The sequence below is a fragment of the Mauremys mutica genome, chromosome 5, assembly GCF_020497125.1.
Source record: "Mauremys mutica isolate MM-2020 ecotype Southern chromosome 5, ASM2049712v1, whole genome shotgun sequence".
NCBI lineage: Eukaryota > Metazoa > Chordata > Testudines > Geoemydidae > Mauremys > Mauremys mutica.
Window position 1 is genome coordinate 59,809,157 of NC_059076.1, and position 19,290 is coordinate 59,828,446.

The following is a 19,290-nucleotide window of genomic DNA, read 5'->3' on the forward strand; positions in this document are numbered from 1 at the left end:
TGGAGGAACAATTCCAAGTACATTTCTTTGTAAATACCCCTCCCCTACTGCAACTATTTTTGCCTGCTTTCTGTTTTGTGAGTTGTAAAAGAATCGCAGCTATCACAATTTACCAGAAATGTGCCCTTTTTTTGCAAGAGTAGATTCTTTTTCTAACATATATAAGGCTGTATGTGTAAATGTTCATGCATGTTCAAGACAGAGACCTGAGGTCAGATACGCAGTTGGTATAAATCAGCATAGCTCAACTATGGTCAAATGAGTTACATTGATTTATACCAGCTGAAGATCTGCCTCTGCTGTCAAGAAGATTGCCAATTTTATCATCATTGGACATCCTAGATCCTGAAAAGGGTGATAGTTATATACCACAGAGATAAATGCATTACTCTGATTGATGTATAGTGTTATGTTGGAGGTTGGATGGCTCCCAGGGAGTGTGTCTGTCAAATATAAAGGGAAGTGTAACAACCTTCCTGTTTACAGTACTATAAAATCCCTCCTGGCCAGAGGCACCAAATCCTCTTACCTGTAAAGGGTTAAGAAGCTCAAGTACCTGGCTAACACCTGACCCAAAGGACCAATAAGGGGACAAGATACTTTCAAATCTGGGGGAGGTTTTTGTTCTGTCTGTTCTGTGCGGCTTTGGCCGGAGCAAGATCAAAGAAGCAAGCAATCCAACTCCTATAGAATTAGTAAGTATTTAGCAAGGAAATGCATTAGATTTACTTTTATTTTGGCTTGTGAATTTTCTCTGTGCTGAGAGGGAGGGTATTCCTGGTTTTCTTTTTGTAACTTTAAAGTTTTGCCCAGAGGGAAACCCTCTGTGTTTTGAATCTGATTGCTTGTGAGATTATCTTCCATTCTAATCTTACAGAGGTACTCCTTTCACCTTTTTTTCTTTAATTAAAATTCTTCTTTTAAGAACCTGATTGATTTTTCATTGTTTTAAGATCCAAGGCTTTGGGTATGTGTTCACCTGTACCAATTGGTGAGGATATATTCTCAAGCCTCCCCAGGAAAAGGAGTGTACAGGCTTGGAGGGATATTTGGGGAAGGTAGGGCTCCAAGTGGCCCTCCCTAAATGTTTGTTTAAATCAATTGGTGGTGGCAGCATTACCTAATCTAAGGTACAAGGAAGGATTTGTGCCTTGGGAAGTTTTTAATCTAAGATGGTAGAAATAAGCTTAGGGGGTTTTTCATGTGGGTCCCCATGTCTGGACCCTAGAGTTCAGAGTGGGGAGGGAACCCTGACAGTGTCTGATCTATGGACAGTCACAAACCTGCCTTCCATTCAGGGAGCAATTAAAAGCCCCTTTGTTTAGTGATAGCTGAAACAATAGAAGCCACCTCTGAAATCACGGACCGGCATGGCAAGGCTGGAGTAGGAGTGGAACATTCTTCCTGCAAACACACGGGTTGTGTATTGGTCGGTGGAACTGTGCCCATGAATCAGAAGTATAAAAGCCAGCAGCAAAGGAAGAAGAGGACTAGAAAGACAATAAGAAAAGCGCTGGTAATGTGGCCCTGAGAGAAAGCTAAGAGATAGCTTTTGGGGCAGAGTGCTATCTGGGAAGAGGCTGGAACAATGAGGAAAGATGGTTTCCTGTTTGATTCCCACAGTGTTCGTCGAAACAGGACCTTGTAAATAAACAGGTTTGTGACAAAGGAAGATACATCAGTTTCTCCTTCTAATAGAAACCAGCCACATACAAGGGTCTGAATATTGGCTAACCACTTAGGATAAAAAAGGATAGCAATACTTTTTTTCTTTTTTTAAATGCTTTGATTTTTTTGCTATCTGGATCATATGAACTTCTACTGACTGCAGCAGGACTACTCACAAACCTGGAGTTATGCATGTGCTTAAGTACTTTACTGAATCAAAATATAAGAACATTGTGTCCAGGAAGATTTTGGTCTGTGTACTAAGCACTCAAAATGGCCATTTTAGACATGTATTAATGTGCTTTATTAATGTAGCTTTTCAAATAATTTGAAAGTAAAGTTTTAGTTGGCCTTTTCCCTTATTTTAGTTCCCCATTCACTACATGAAAAATAATAGGACCTGGACCACCCCTTTTTATAGTGGTTTGAGCTCTATGCTCAGTCAGTTTAAATTAGTTTGCAAAGTAAGCAGCTCTAATTGCAAAAGGATGCCAACATTGTGTCTATCATACAACCCCATTTAACTGACATAGGTTAAGTAAAGCTCCTTTTTTGTTCCCCAGAGTTTTCAAAATGGCCAGCTGGCATCTCTTTTTTCCTAAGGTTAGAATCTGGAACTCATCCCTATTCAAGCTGTTTGGCTGGTGGCCATAGCTGACTGGCTGGCATGCATCTCTTCAAATCTCTCTGTTTTTGCTCCAAGCACTTTCCACCCATTTTCTGAACAATACATAAATGCATCTGCTCTGAGAAAGGTCATCCAACAGCTGCTTGAAGAGCCTAGAATGGGGGAAAGGATTAGACTCAGAAAACTTCAGAAGAGGAGATTGCTGAAGGCCCACTCTCTGCCCAGAAGGCTGCCTCAAAAGGTACAGGAAGTCTAAGGCCTCTTGAGGAAAGGAGGAGCCACAAGGAAGGAGAGAACTGCCAATCAGAATCAGCTCAGCCCAAGGTTTGCACGAACCTCTCATTCAACCACAATCAACAAACTATCCCTATTCAGCAAAGCACTGGAACTTCTTCTTAATGTTTAGGTGCATGTTTAAGTCCAACTGACTTTAGTGGGACTTTGCTGAATGGAGATGGATGTAAGTACATGCGTAAGTTCTTTAATGAACCATGACCATAGTTCACAATAGGAACCGATTTAAAAAAATCTCCCATGAAAAACTAACAAAATTCAAAGCAAAAAGTTTCATTTTGTTTTAAACTGAAATGTTTGTTTTCAAAGATAAATCAGTTTTTGGCTGTCAGATTTTTTTTCCCCACCTCCTCTTCTGTCTCTTTTTTTTACCACTCTTCCCCTTTTCCCTTACAAGAAAAGATAGTGAAAGTAGAAAAGGAGAATTTTTCAGAAGTGACCCGAAAGATGAAGTGTCTCATTTATTCTAAGGCCACTTTATAGTGCTCTGGCAGTGTAAATGGGAGATAAGATCTGTATAAGTTTGCAGAGAGCTTGTAAAAAAGCTTTAGTGTAAATTAGAATCAAGCACAGGGAGTTTACTGGGACTGTATATGGGGCCTATATTAACTTCTGGGTCTGCCCAGAACCCACGCATGTAAACCACTTCATGACTGAAATCAGAATACCATGCAGTTTGTTTGCAAATAGAATGTTTAATATTTAAGCAGACCCTTTCTAAAAGGAACTAGATGCTGGCATAAATTATTGACACCACCTTCTAAGAGGATATGACTAAAGAATACACATTGGTCATTTTCCTACAGTATCTAATCACTAGATGTTAATATTGTTCCCTATGATCATCAGTGATACACAGATTCTAAACTTGGAATCCACAAAGAAGTTAAAAGTTGATAGGAGCATCAAATAACGTATTATAAAGTAATGAACTTTGTCAAGTTCTACCTCAACTATTTGCTATGAAACTAAAGACTAATATATATTGTAGAGGATACTGTATAAGCCAGCTATTTGTTTATAGGAATTTTTTAAAATGTCAAAATAAGTTTTCCAGTTCTTTTTAAAAACAAAAAATGTTCATTTTAAGCCTTGACAGCTAAAATAGAAATGTCTCTAGCACAAGCTTAGCTTTCTAGCCTGAAGGCAAAATATAAAATTGTTGTTAAATTGGAGTGGACCAGAAACTGAATGGTAAAACTCATCCATGAAACTTCTGCTAATAACAAACATTTGTCCTGTGACATGTACTGTAAGTAATAGCACATGACAAGGTATGTGTTACAGTGTTCTAACAGCAAGATGCAGGAGCATTTTGGGGCATGAGGTTGAAGACCAAATTACTCTCATCCCCAAAATATGCGGCTGTTAATCAATAAAAGCAGCACAAATTTATGGTGTATTTTAAACAATATTTTAAAACTAGGAAACAATTAGGAAAGATTTTTTGCAATATTTCCATGTTTTAAAAGGTCACTTAGTTGATCCTTTAAAATATTTCCTCTGCCTTTTCTATATTCAGTCAAATGTACCTAACTATACTTCTTATCAGACCTTTAAATCCATGGCAGCTTTCAGTGAACTGGCTGTTTGAACCTAAACTGTTATACTATTAATCGAAATATATGGCAGTATAAAGAAAAAAAAGTCTTGTTTTTTTTAAATAAACATTTTTATTTCAGAATAGGCCTTTTCCCTGAGTCCCATCAATGTCAAAGGCCTCATCCTGTATGCCCTGTGCAAGGAATTCAAAACTGGGTCCATAATGTTCTATCTACTAAGTAGCTATGGGTAAAAAGGTTTGGGGAAAGTATGAGCCAACTTAAATCTTCCTCTAAAGTGTGAGCCAAGCATGAACCTTTTTGGAAGTTCCACATCCTGGCACTTCCTGCTTTCATGTAAGTCTGAAGTTCCTACTATTGTGGGAAAGACTGTGCATCTCCATATTAAACCAAGAAATACAGTAATGAGGGTTTTGTGAGACAGCCAGATCTCTGGAGATTTTTCAGCCCAATTTTCAGAACAAAGAGAGTGGATTGGATTATATAAGCTTCAGACAGATGCAGAGCTACCCTGTGAATATGATGATGCCTGGGCCTCATTCCTTAAGGATTTGGGGGAAGTAGAAATGCCAGGGCTAATTTCAGGTTTCAGTTTTAAAAATAGGAAGTTGTTAGGCCTTTTTTCTCGCAAAAGTATCATTGAAAATATGTCCACTCTTTCTGCTTACCAGGACTGAAAGATGATCGCTTTTTCCTGAAGATCATAGTCATTCATGGTGCTACCTATTTTAACCCAGGGCTATTCATTGGGATCTGTAGAGCCCATGGCCATAAATCTCTGATTTCTCTGAGACCCCAAGTAGTTTGTGGTCCTAGGGGCAGTACCAGTAGCACTGTCACTCATTATGTTAGTGCAGACAACTAATATGAGGCCTGGCTGCAAGGAAGGGCAGTTAAGTAGCATGAGAAGCAGAATGAACATTTTATATAAAATGAGTCAGTTAGTCTGGGGTTCCCCCACAAAATCATCTTGTAGACTCTCCCCAAAATCCTCATGTGCTTCAAGTTGTGGTCACAATGAAAAGGTATGGGTCCATTTGTGGGGATATGAAAATTGTGACAGGAAAGCCAGCTGTGATTGGATGCTTAACTGATGAGCCCTCTGAAGTTCACCTATCACCATTCCCACATCAGCACCCCATAGTTTAGAATGAAGTGGTCACTTTTCTCAGATCCATAACAACTTTTATGCTCCTGAATTCTATCTTGTATTTATATTGTTAAAACCACCCCCCTCGACTCCCCCCACACATACATGTTTTAGGAAAACATGTTTTCCTTCAATTTCTCCATAGTTTTTTCCATAGGTGAAGCACTGATATAATATAAGTTAATGTGGCTAATGAGTTGCAAGTAATATCACCGCGTAAATTTACAGAACAAACTCTCATTGTTTCTTTTTTCCTGCTCATTTTATAAATAAAAATAAAAAGATACCATGTTTCATGGACCTGTTGACCTCTCCTTGTTCCCACGAAGTGTTCTGATGCCAGACGATGTTGCTATCTGAATGCTATTTTGCCTCTCTCTGGGACATGGTAGTTTACAGAGAGCTCTCACAGGAGCATCATTAGTGGTAGCAGTTTTGAACTATTTACTTCTATGGTTTACCATGTTTTAGTTTTCAGGACTCTTCTGCTTTGGCTCCATGCAATTTCAGAAGCACTATGATCTTTTGGGGCTTACAAAACATGACTGCCTTGCAAAAATCTAGGCAATTTGCCAGAAACTTTAAGCTCTGTTGAACTATGCTAAAAGGTTAAACATTTCACACAGTTTTAATTCTCCCTTCCCCCACTTTGCCTTGGATTTCATGTCTTCTTGTCAAGCAATGAAATAACTAATAATGGACCAGATGGAACTATTTCAACTATTACACAGTGATGATGGTATTGCTGGAAATCTGAATTAAGTGTTAGTCTTGATCATTGCCCCATGTTAAAAGGCCTCTACAGACATCTAATCTGTTCAGTCATCTTTCATACCTTATGATATAAAATTTTCTTCACTGAGAAAACCTCTGGTACAAAAGTTGCTTGGAGTCAGTTGGTTGTTTGTTTATTTTTCTACTTACCAAACAGATTTGTCCAAAAACAACTTTGTACACCTCCCTGGGAACTGGAATGGGGGTGGGGGAGATCTACTTGTACCAAAGAGCAGCTTTGCTAATGTTCCATGAATGGAAAAATGCTTTTTTTTAATCTCTTTACTTTTTTTTTTTAAACTCTCCAAAAACATTGATTTGTGCATCATGCGGTAGAGGATCACTTCCACAGTTATGTCAGATCTCCTTCTCACTATGTCAGGGAAGGCCAGTTACATAAGAGTGCAGAAAAAAATAAATAAATACAGCTTGATGAAAAGCTCCAGGCAATATCGTGCCATTGATTTTTAAGCTTTTAAAAAAAAATCGATAGCACAATATGGTCCCCTCTGTGAAGTGCTCTGAATGATCTATTGCAACAGAGAACTTCTCTAATTGGAACTAGTGACTGGGAGAACAATTGTGACTGACTGAGTTTTGCAAATTAGCCAATAATGAACGAATACATTAGAACAAGACAGGCATATATAACAAAATGTACTCTGTTCATTTGTTTTGACAAGTGTCATTTAGTTTTATTTATTTATGATTGCACTTTAAAATGCATTCAAATGTACTCTAGTCTATTCTGTTAAAAATGTAGTGTTAATGTGAGACATCTCTCATGGCCTCATTGCTGATAAATCTTTACTGAGAAGAGATCAACCTATTTTGTGCAAATTATAAAGTTTATGGATTAACAAGTACAGATTCACAGATTCCACTCTACTACATAAAATTACGCTAGTAACTTAATACACAGATTCAGGCTAGGATTTTCAAAGGAGTCTAAGGAAGTTAGGGACCCAAAACATTTCAGGATGTGATGTGGGTGATAAAAATGTTCCAAAGAACCCAATGTTTCCTCCTTTAAAGGTAAAGAATAAGAGCAAATCAAAGACTATGGTCAGTAATAGCTCTTTCATTGTGCATCATTTCTTAGAGCGAGCCATTACTTTTTAACCCTTCAGAGCTAGTAGTAGTCACTCCTAACTTTTGCGTTGGTGGGAACTTCAAGGGGACATCCTGACCTCAAAGTGCCCAAATTTTGTTTGTGGGAATAAATGTTAGTAATAAAATTAAGGCGAGTGCAACCACCTTCCTCTTTGTTGTGACCCAAAGAGAAAACACACCATAGGGTTTCATGCTGCCGGAAAAAAAAATGGATCAAGATGGAGCCTCATTCTTGCTGAGATCTGTTATTTCGGTGGGACACCTCTATCTGAAAGATAAGGGTGGCCACAGACCACCCTGCAGCATCCTGTGGACCATGCTTGGCCTATTGGATCACATTTTGATTACCCCCAACATAAACTAAAAAGAGGAATTCCCTACATCTGCCAAAGCATGTCCTAATGATGAACAGAGAAGTAAAATAGGAACTGCAGTAGTGCCCAAAACAGCTATACAATGAAAAATTATAGGGGAAGTACACACCCATACTCCGAAGTACGGTTTTCATTGATGTTCCTGCATCAAGTAAATTATTCTCAGTAAATTTTATATTTCCTTGGTCCTAAGAGGGAAATCACATGGAGAACCTCTGGACAGCCAGCAGTGAGCAGTTACTCAAACGAGTAGTCTCATTGACTTCAGTAAGGACTCCTCATGCAAGTAATCACTGACCAGTCAGAGTGGCAGAGTCTGATCCGGTTTTGATTCCTGAAATTTCAGTAACCTCAGCTTTCTGAATCATCGGTACCCTTCCCTTCCCCATAATTATTCCATTTTATTTTTTCTGCTGGTAGTACAAAGTGAAAAATAATGCATGTTTCTTCTCTAGGCTTGGGGCCCACTCAGACCCTTACTCGCATGAATATTTTTACCCATGTGCCCAGTTCCATTGATATGTTTTCCAAAACTCTGCTAAATTTCATAGACTTCTGAATTCAGAACACCTGGTGAAAATTTCAGGACTTCCAGGAACATTTTTAGTTTTCTTTCATTTTGTAACAGAACTATTTAAATTTATTTTATGAACTAGAGCCCTTATTCTACACCTTTCCTTATATGGGAATTCCCCTGAATAGCAATGGGAACTGTGGAATTGGGTTCTGGATATTTATTGTGAACTATTGTCTTAGAGTGTGGATGTTAGAGATGGAAATACCTCCTCATACTAGGTCAGTTAGGGTGTAATTCAACTCCCAGTGATTTTGACTGGAGCTAGGTAAGACCCTCTAGTTTAGGATTATTCCTGATCATATTTACTTCCCTCCCACCCCTACCATGCTGCTTTGTTCAATCTAGTTTCCAATGTCTCAAACCACAGAGTGCTTGTCTTTCATTTAATGGGTACCATATTTTAAAGTAATTGTTTTGTGTTCCAATTCCAACACTAATCTTCAATACACAGGATCAGCATCACATCTTCACTTGCAGCCCAAGTGGAACAGCTAATTTGGGGAAAATACAATGCTCACGTACCTTTCTGAGATTGGGGCAATCCCTTAGCATTGCATGAAATGCTCAAGAAAACACACTTATGCCCAGATCCTGAAAGGTACAGGTGATGGGTGCTATACAAAACCTTAAGACAAATAGATAATGTAAAATTGTCAATATTTTGAGATATCTTTTGTTTCAGTGTAAACATTTTAGTACCAAAATCTTTAAGCCTACTTGTTTAATATTGACAAATCTGATAACAACTGAAACCATGTGATACTTTATCACTTATGTATACAGTAATTCTAAATTTCTTATTGTCGTACTGTATAAAATGGTCACATTTTGGTGAGATGCTAAATCCCTGTGCAAGACATCTGATTATATATGTATATTGCCAGGAATAGTAATCATAAATATTATATGGCTCGGTGTCTGAAAATAATAATTTGAAGTAAATACATCTGAAGCAGTAGGTTTCAGAATAACTGTATAGAGTCAAGTTAAATACATTATGTACAACAGAATTATGTGGTATATATTTTCTCATTGCATTTTCAACTTCTGTTTATACAAATGGGTACATTTCACTGAGAAAATAATAGAGCAGCTTTAAACTGTATCAGAAATCCTGATTGTTCTTGCAGATCATTTTATTCAGGCTTCATCACAGAAAAGAGATGCTTATTATATGCTTCCAGAAATTAAAATTACTAATGGAATACTTCAGAGCAGGCATATAAATACTTGCACTAAAGCCTTCTTGTTTAATATTGCATTCGAGGGGAATTAGCCATTTGTCTGAGAGGCTTAACTGCTGTATAAACTCCATCTTCTTAAAGCAGTTTGAGGTTCTGCACAAATGTAAAATGCTGAGCATTTCTGCTAATCAACACTATTTAGTCACTTGACAGTTATTGGACATGACCATCAAACTGCATTATAATTGATTAATGCTTTTGGGTAAAGCCACTAAATTCATAAGATAGACAAATAATTTGCCTAAATAGCTTGTACTACACACTCAGGGATAAATTCTACCCTCATTTACACTTAGTGTCCCCACTGAGGTCAATATGGTAGCACAATTGTAAACAAGGCCGGGTTGCCAACTTTCTCACCGAACAAAACCAAAAATCCCTGCCCTGCCCTGCCCTGTCTCTGAGGCCCCACCCTGCTCACTCCATCCCCCCTCCCTCCGTCACTTGCTCTCCCCAACCCTCACTCACTTGCTCATTTTCACCAGGCTGGGAAGGGTCCCTTTTTGACCAGGTGTTCAGTTGAAAATGGGAGAGCTGGCAACCTTACTGGAGAGTACTGACTGTACTCAATGCTAAGATTTCTTTAACATTAGCAGCCAAATTCAGCATTGATTTTTACTACTTATAGTCCCAGTGAAGTTCAGGGAGAAAAGGTGAAAAGTTTCACACAATGGCAAACCATCCTGTGCAGTGGAAAATACCTCCTTAACTGTCTCCCTTAGCTAGAAGGGTGGTGATTCTGATATATGGTCATAGGGACACAAGTCCCATCCTGCAATTTCAAAAAGAAAAACCCTGTAAGTCAAGCCAATGTGGATACTGAGAATAGGGCTCAAATAATACCAAAACCAAATACTGTACATTCAAAAAACATTTACTCGATTAAAATTACAAAGCAAGGGCTAATCAAAGTCTTACAGAAAGAAAAAGCACCACTGAACACACAACATTTCAGCTCCACAGAACTGAAGGTTGTCTTTTAAAAAAATCATGTCATTTTGTGTTTCACTTTTCAGCATGCTCTGTTACTATACACTCCTCCTCTTTCTCCTTGTTGATGAATCTGAGCGCACATCTCTTGATCTTCCTGTATAGAGGAAACTGTGGTTTCCTCACTTGTATTTCTCCATTCCTTTCCCTGTCTGCATTTTGGGGAATTTGGAATGTTTTTGCTCTCTGCTCAGTTGTATAATGGGTGTAAAAATACTATACTTTAAGGAAATATAAATATGATGTGATCTTGAACGTTTAACTCATTTTAACAGAGTAAAATCTAAAGTTAACTGAAAAAAGTCTTCACTGAATGTGGTATTTCCCAATACTTCATTGAACATAATAGAAAAATGACATCTCGGCATAAGCAAAACGGTAAATTTCTTCAGATTTACAGTTTGTAAAACCTTTCAAAATGCATCTAATATTAGTGACCTGCAGCATTAGCCACTTCTTAGCAATCAGGATATTTGCTTGTCACAAAAAAAAAAAAAGGTTACAATCCTCAGTAAGTGAAGTGAAGGATATTGAGGCAGTACAAGAAGTGTTACTGGACAGACTCGGTTGCCTGATTCTCCACTTCCCCGGCAAGCACTTTTGTGCGATCTCGCATGTCCCTTAGCACAAAACACCTCATTCAAAATCTTTAAAGCCATTAGCTTATCCTCCTTCAAGTCCCTCCCCAAAACTCACCTTTTCCATAATGCATACTATAAACTGCTGTTATCAAGTGGCAAGTGGTGAGTAGTGGGTACTATTCCCGACTTGCGAAGAATTCTGTACTTTCTATTATTTTGTTGATCATGTCTCCCTCCTCTTCCCCCGGCCATATGTTTGCTTCATCCACCTGTTATGTCTTGTCTTTAATACTGCAAGTTTTTTGGCGCTGGGACTGTTATTTTCTGTATACCTGCACCAAATCTGTGGGGCCCAACCTAGCTGGTCTCTAGACACTACCACAATATAAACAACTACAGTAGCAAACAGCATTGGAATATCGTTAAAGATTGGTTTAGACAGCTCATAGCTCTTAGGAGATTAAAATCCATCATGACCATGTAATTAGTCCTTTTACAATAAATTTTAAAAAAATGTATTGGTTTCAGAGAGTCATTGGATGTTAATTTAACAGTGGTAGCCACTAAAGTCTTTACTATTTGCCTTTTGAAGTAGGCAACTGTACCATAGGAATGCCTATATTCAACTAAGGAAATTATTAATATTGCTGCCACATTAATTACTTGCAAAGACGATAGTATAAGTTTTAATAATGATCATCCTTTCTTGTGGTTTTGTGCTGATTTTAATAGTAAGATAAGAACAATTATATGACTTAGGCCATTTAAGGATTGATTTCAATATCTTAGGATCCCAGAGTCATACCCAATATGCACTAAAATTTGCTCAACTAATCAATGAGTTTATCTTGAGATGTTAGGGTTGTATGTTGGTTTCCCTGGACTCTCTGCACAAATGGACTGTTAGATATTTATAGTAGTTGGTGCCTGGCACACAAATACTGCAATTGTGTGCAAGTTGGGTAACCGCACATGCACAAAATTAGGCATATAATTCCTCCATGCAGTTTTGTGAGATTCTGCAGCTTTGAAAAAAGAAAGTCTCTTAATCTGTATTACTGTAAAAACTAGAATAATTTTACAGCTAGGCTCTATATAGTACAAACAATTAATAATTATTTATTTCTGTGCATTACACCCTGGTTGCAGTATAACTCATAGCTGCAATTTTACTATAATATGAGGTGGAGTTCCTGAAGAATGTTGCTTCATGGGCAGCATGAATTCCCATTCACAGCCTACATTTATATTTTCTTCTCAGAGGAGTGAATCCCCATAACTATTGTTAAAGCTTTAAACACTGTGTTTTCACTTGAAAAAGCAATTTCTGAGCATAGACTGTGTTTACACAGGCTTTTTCAAGCAGAACCAACAACTAAACTTTTCTAGCTTCCCACAGTGCCTGTATATCTCAAGGTGCTTTGCAATAATTTTACAACTAAAAATAAATCAACCTTCTAGAGCTAAATAACTAATCAAAATAAGTTAAAGGCTAGTAAAAACTAATATATATAAACCTTGTACCAGGTGAAGTCGGCAGCAACAAGCGCTGGGTTCAATATGTCGGGGTTCCTCTTAACAACACAAAACAGAACCAACTGAAGCCTCCACTCAGTAATCTGGGAAAATTTAATTTACCACCACCCTTAGGCACCTCTGAGAGGCAATACTTCCTCTCTCTCTCAAGTACTGAGTCTGTGTACAATAAATAAAAATTGTTCTAAAAGGAAAAGGGGACTCAACATTAAATTGGGGGGGGGCACGTGACCGGAGGGAAACATCCCCCCCCCAGTGCTTAGGGCAGTGTCCTTGGCATCATTTTCTCACCTTGAAGCATGAAAGTCCAACAAATTATTGTGCATTAACATACCACTCCCTCTGCCTCTGTTGCAGCCCACTCACAGTTGGCGAAGTTAACCAACTTAGTTACGAAGACTGTTCAGGGGTGTATTTGTGGAGGTTCATCAGTCACTCTGCAGGGTGTGGAGGGCTTTCAGCAATGTGTGTGCTGCTGCTTCCGCCACCATCTCTGCAACCAGCTCACAACTGCCGCTGTCTCTCTGCCACTGCTGACCGCCACTGCCTCTCCACCATGTCACGTTCTGAGGTTCCACCACTTAACCCAGCTTTTAGTAATTTCAGCAGATAGCGGGGAACCTCACTACCAGTGCAGTTTCTGTGTGGTCTTTTGCAGCAACACTGTCCCCACACAAGGTCTAAGTCTTAGCCCCTAGACCTGGTCAGCCATGATGTCAGCTCTAGGAATCACCAACCAGAAACAAAAACTCTCATTGAGTCTAATCAGCACTGTCTTTAAACACCGGAGAGAAGCCAGTCAAATGGCATAGAAAACAACTCAGCTCAACCCACTCTCCTCTTCTGTGGGATGTGGCCTCCCTAAACCCCTGCTTAGCAAGTGAGGTTCAGTTGAGGGTGACCCACTCAATCAGGACAGGCTAAGCACAGTTCTGCTGCCCATTACTCATATAATAAGGATAACACTTCATTACCCCTGCATTCAAATAATAGAGTGATTTTTCAACCCAAAACTAGCCAAAGCAGCTCCATTTGCTGTGTACCTAGGCAGAGTAGGTGTGGCTATGCAAACACGGTTTGCTCTTGAAGTTTTTTTCCACAGCTCTTCATTAGGCATCAGGGGAGAGTTCAAGACCACCTTGCTTACACATATTAAATTCAAACTTAAACAAGGAGAAGTTAAGCACCTTTCTTGTATCCATGAATTCCCAGAAAGCAGGTGCATAAGAATAACCACCAAATTGATATTTTGGCATTGAGATGTAGAGATGCCCTCCTGATCTTAGACGGCAGCAAGTGAGATAAATGAGTCACCAACTCAGTGAGGTAATTTGGCCCTTGTTTATGAAGAACTTTATAAATAATAAACATTAGCACAGTCTGGCAACTGGTCAAAGATGGGGATTACATAATCATACCTTCCCACACTAATGAAAATTCTACCGGATGTATTTTGTACTATCAGCAGCATATTAATCAAGGAAGATGCAAAAACAAATCTTGAAGAGCGGTTTCAGGAATTCATTCCTCAGAGGAATGAGCCCACACTGATAACCAGGATTTTGTGACTCTAACAGAAACCCACAGAAGTCTGTGGCTGGTAGTCCAACTATTTTCAGGTATCAGTGCTGAAGGATAGCTGTCAGCTATGAGACATGCAAAAATGGGAAGAGAACAAATGTTCTCAAAACAAGGACCTTTCTACACTGAGCAATAACACAGTTCCATTATCTCAGACAATATAAAGAAAATTGCCATGAATATATGCAAGATTTGTTTGACATTAGAGGACAGCACATACTGTGGCAAATTGCCAGGACTATTATGATGGGTCCCACGCTTTCTCCTCTTGTGGGGAGTTCAGGGAGCCATTTCTTGCCCCTGAACTGGGGTATCAACTGTCCCAAAGAAGGGGAGTGGAGAGGGAGGGACTCAGGCCCACCCTCTATTCTGGGTCCCAGCCCAGGGACCCTAGGGATAGCGGCGAACCACGTGAACTAACGATTCCTTCCCCTGAGCTACTTCCCTCTCTGGCCCTTCAGCTTGTGGGGCTTCCTGCCCTCTCTTTGCTTGGGCCAAGTTTCTCCCAACCCCTTGTGTCTGTAGAGTCCCTCTGCTGTGCTGTGCACAAGCCGGGTTTCCCTTTATCTAGGGTCTTGGTCTTCTGGCCTGCCATAGCACTTCTCCAAACTGCTCTCTGCTCCAACACCAAACCACTCTGCTTCAACTCCTTCAAACTGCTCTCTGCTCCAACACCAAGCCACTTTGCTTCAACTCTTTCCCCTGTCTGATTGAAGCAGGGGGGTTTTATCAGGTGACTGGCTTCAGGTGCTCTAATTGGCTTCAGGTGCTGTAATTAATCTATAACAACCTCTCTTCCCTCTACAGGGAATAAGTTCTCATCATCCTGGAGCTTACATATCTTCCCGCCCCCCGCCCCCATCCCTGTTATTTCATTAGTTGTCCCCTGGAATCACTTGGCTTCCAGGTCCTGTGGATCCTCCCCTTAGGCTCGGGGGAAGTCCTTTAGCAATGGGCGGGCTCTGCTCGCCCACTTCCTGGATCCTAATAGGATCACTCTCCTGCTGCCTTCTGGCCATGCTGTATCACAGATGCCACAGGACTCCTCGTTGTTTTTGCTGAAACAGACTAACATAGCTACCCCTCTGAAACTGTATTTAAAGTTGTCCCAAAATTCAAAAAAGTATCAACACAGTCATAAAATCCATTTAAAAAGCAAACAAACAAAAAAAATCACTCTCCTGCTGCCCTCTGGCCATGCTGTATCACAATACACACAAGTCAGTTTATCAGATTAGAAACTGCATTTTTGACCTTGTCCACATGGTTCCTGTTAGATCAGCTATGCTGGCCTTAGTGTCCTAAGCCACTAAGAACAAACTCTTGTTTATATTAGGAGTCAAATCCACAGTCCTGACGATGATAGTGAAAGGAATTACTATTTATCTGTGAGTGCAGGCCGTTTTCTTCTACTCCTCCATGTCATGAACATAATTGGCTAATTTTCAAAGTGATAAAAGGGATCTTAAAACTAATCAGTCATGAATATGACTCCCAGGATTTAACCCTGGGGTTTCCTTTAGATATGTTGCCTTCTGTAATCAGTGTTAGTCACATAGCCTGCGTTAAAGGGCGCAAACTCAGGCTTTTCTTATCTGCTACTAGGAACAGGCTTATTCTGTGATGTTCCAATGATAAGTTTACAGTTTCTAGAGTACTTTTTCTTTAAATAAGATTAAAAATAAGATCAGACAGTTTCCTTGATTCAACCTTGTTTTTACTGCAACAATTTTATTGTGATGATTGTAGATATTTCTAAATAGTGAGAGCATAAGGCAGCTTGCAGGTAGGATAGTAACTATATAGGTTGAAAACATCTATCTATAAAATATATTGCTCTAATTCAGTCACTATCATGTTATGGCTCTTCTGAATTTCCTTCAGCATTCTAGTTACCCATTGTCTGACATAATCTGGTTCTTTCAGGTGATCAGCTCCCATTACTGTTCTGAAGCTTAGACCTTCCATGTGTACTCTACCTACAAGCTCTCTTTCAAGTGGCGGGGGGACACTTCTGGGCCTAGAAGCAGACCGTTGGAACAGCCTAATAGCCTAACCAGAAGCAGCAAAGATGAAAACTCTCACAAGAATCTATGTTTGTGAAATTTCCAGCCCAGTTTTACAGACCTTAGAAATAGTTCAGTTCTAAGCATCTAAATTTTTGGCTACTTATCTAAACTGAACTCTCGGGCCAATGGAGCTTTACCCATCATTAATACATATAGTACAGCAGTTTAGAAACCATGTAGAGGGTTAGCAACTTTCCCTGTTTTTATGAAATACAGAGGAACCTGCTTATGGTGAATATGGTGACAGTGAAACTTAATGGATGGTGAAGCGGAGTAAGTGCCCTACTGCCCTTAATTGCTTTAATACATTAATGTACTTTTATTCCTCTTCCAATCAAGCTTCACTCCACTATATTCAAGGTTCCACCATGTCGCTTCCATTGTAATGCAGAAATCATCATTTGAAACATAGGTAGTAAATGCTGCATTAGAAGCAGATTACAAGCAGAAGGCGAAGAAGAATAAACTTGCTTCTATACCATCAGGAGGAAGGGGTATAAAGTGGAAACCCTAGTACCTGTTCTTGGTGCCATTTCTCTCAGTGAAAAAGAGAAGCCAGACTGATCCTGATCTGAGAGTTCCCCACCGAGAGTGAACATATGAGCTTTCAGAGAGCACCCTACAACCACAGGGGATGAGGAAAAGCCCGATCTGAAGCAGGGTGGTGATGGGAATTTTTTTGTCAGGAAGGACCTCTCTAGTCATAATGAAACTGCTTATAGTGAAAGTTTTTAATGTAGAAACACACTTCACTATGATCAGACCCTGAGTCCAATGCCAGGAAGAGTAGCTGGGCCAGGCACTGGGCAGAATCATGGGGGTGAGGGGAAAAAGAACAGGAAAATGGTGGTGCTGCTGCTCTGTACAACTGTTAGCTCATTGGTTAAGACACATACCTGGGATGTAGGAGACCAAGGTTCAGTTTCCCCCTATGTCTAATGTAGAGCAGGGATTTGAATTTGGGTCTCCCACATTACAGAACATTACCCTAGCTACTGGGCTATGGGATATTTTCATGCAGAGCTCCCTCAATCTCTCCTGTCAAAGATGTTCCACTGTGCATAATTAAAGAGACATTGGAGTAGAGACATACATAAACTCTGGTTTCCCCACCACAAAGGTGAGTACCCTAACCACCAGGGTATAGTGTCATTCTTACTTACTATCTATGGCCCAATTACTATTTAACTATTTTATACAAACTGGAACAGCTTCAATGGGAGAGACAGAGAGCCTCCTCGCCAGCCCATTCCATAGGCCAGGGCACTCTGCTGCAATATGGGTGACCCAAGTACAAATTCTTGCTCCATATCAGGTGGGGTAGGGTGGGGTAAGTTGAACCCAGGTCTCCTGCATCCCAGGTGAGTATCCTAAACACTGGATTAAAAGTTCAGATGGGCACTACCAGGCACCTCCTCCCATTGACACCCTTTTGTGAATCTAGCCCTTCATTTCCTTTTCTCTTACGTGAAAAAGGACCCAGAAACAAAACAAGACATTTTGTTCAGGATTGAACAAAATCTTTCATTTAACCTGAAACAACAGTTTTGTCGACTTCTGATTTGCCAAAATTGTTTTGAATGTTCAGATTTGGTTTTTATTAACTGAATTATTTTTCATTTTTCCAAACTGCCAGCATATTGAAAAATCAATTATTCACCCTGCTCTATTGCAAAGATACTTTACAGAGGCCCTTTAGCAATATGGCTGCATTCTCCAGACCCACCCACTCTACCCCCTTAAGTCATGCCCCACTCTTGTGCAACAGAGCTGTAATAGTTCTGTTGTCAAACTCTTCTGTGACTTTGGAGACTGGGGCAAGATTTGTCTCCACAAAAAGGATTCCACTGTATTTTGTTTACTGCAAGTGCATCACTCTTACAGTTTTTCCTGATAGATGCCCTCTCCTACTTTTGAGATCATGCATTCCAATTCCTCCCTCTCCTAAAAAGGACAGAGAAAGGAGTGATTTGCTAAACCTATAAGAGAGAGTTTGTGTTATTTTTAGGACATCTAGGACATCGACCAGAATGATGAAGACACAAATGAGAAAGATGCTGTAACTGGGCAAATGGGAATTTGTTACACATCCTATGGCAATGCCCAGTAGTGCACTCCTAAAAAGAAGCTGAATAGATATATAATCTTGGACAGTGATTTCTTCACTGAAAGGCTCTGTGTTCTGCGGTGGAGGTAGTATCACAAACATACAGAAAAGAGATGATAGGGAAAAGATTTTGCTAAGAAAAACCAAGCCAAATAACTATCCACATTGTGTTACAAAATATGAAAATTTGCAAGAGGGTTAAATACTGCAGCTGGGAACTGACAAGCTCAGATTCATTTTTCATTTAAATGAAAAACAGGAAAGCTGCGAGTAGACACCATACATTTTAGTGGTGTATGATTAAATCATTACCATTAAATTATTGCTATTAAGACATTATACTGCACAATCTATTTTGTTAGTAGGGACACAACTTTAAGATATGTATATGTGCTGGAGAATATGTATGTATTTATTTCTATTTTGTGGCTTAATATTACCATATTTATCTCTCTTTTTTCCTTCATCATCTTCCTTTTAGTATTTGAGTTTGAACACATCTTTGGTAAGGACAAATTAATTCATTTCATAATTGTTCCCACACATCACTAGGAATCTAAATTTGACAGAAAAGCAATTGTGATTAATTTGCTTTTGTTTTAATGTTTCGCCACTAGAACATCATGAACACAATCTTCATTACCCTTTTGGATGTTCCAAGTTCCATCTTTAGCCAGGTCAGATAAAACATGATGTTATCTTTATCTTCAAAGCATCACACCCTACTTCAGAAGCTTCTTCTGCAGGAGCGATTTAAAATATTTTATTTGGGCTTCAGAGGTATTCTGAAGTATTCTGTCCAGAAAAAAAAGACAGAATGTTACTCAACTATGTGTACTAATAAATAGCAGACAGCAACTGGAACATAATTACTCAGGACCTGATTCTGCAAGATACTTAACCACATGCATAACTTTAAGCAAGTTAATGTCATACTGAACTGAACTAATCCCATGTTGAAAGTTAGACATATAGTAAGTATATTGTGTAATCAGGGTCTTGGAATCAAATTCTCCTGTCGGCTAAATTCATTTTGTACAAT

At 39.3% G+C, this 19,290-nt stretch overlaps 1 long non-coding RNA gene across 1 annotated transcript in view; it reads right to left on the minus strand.

Annotated features, from left to right (window-relative positions):
- The window catches only part of LOC123371664, a 71,884-nt gene that overhangs the window by 18,277 nt on the left and 34,317 nt on the right, over positions 1-19,290 (minus strand). The window contains exon 2 of the long non-coding RNA XR_006579894.1: positions 18,892-19,043. This is a non-coding gene — a long non-coding RNA (uncharacterized LOC123371664). The remainder of the gene's footprint in view (positions 1-18,891; positions 19,044-19,290) is intronic.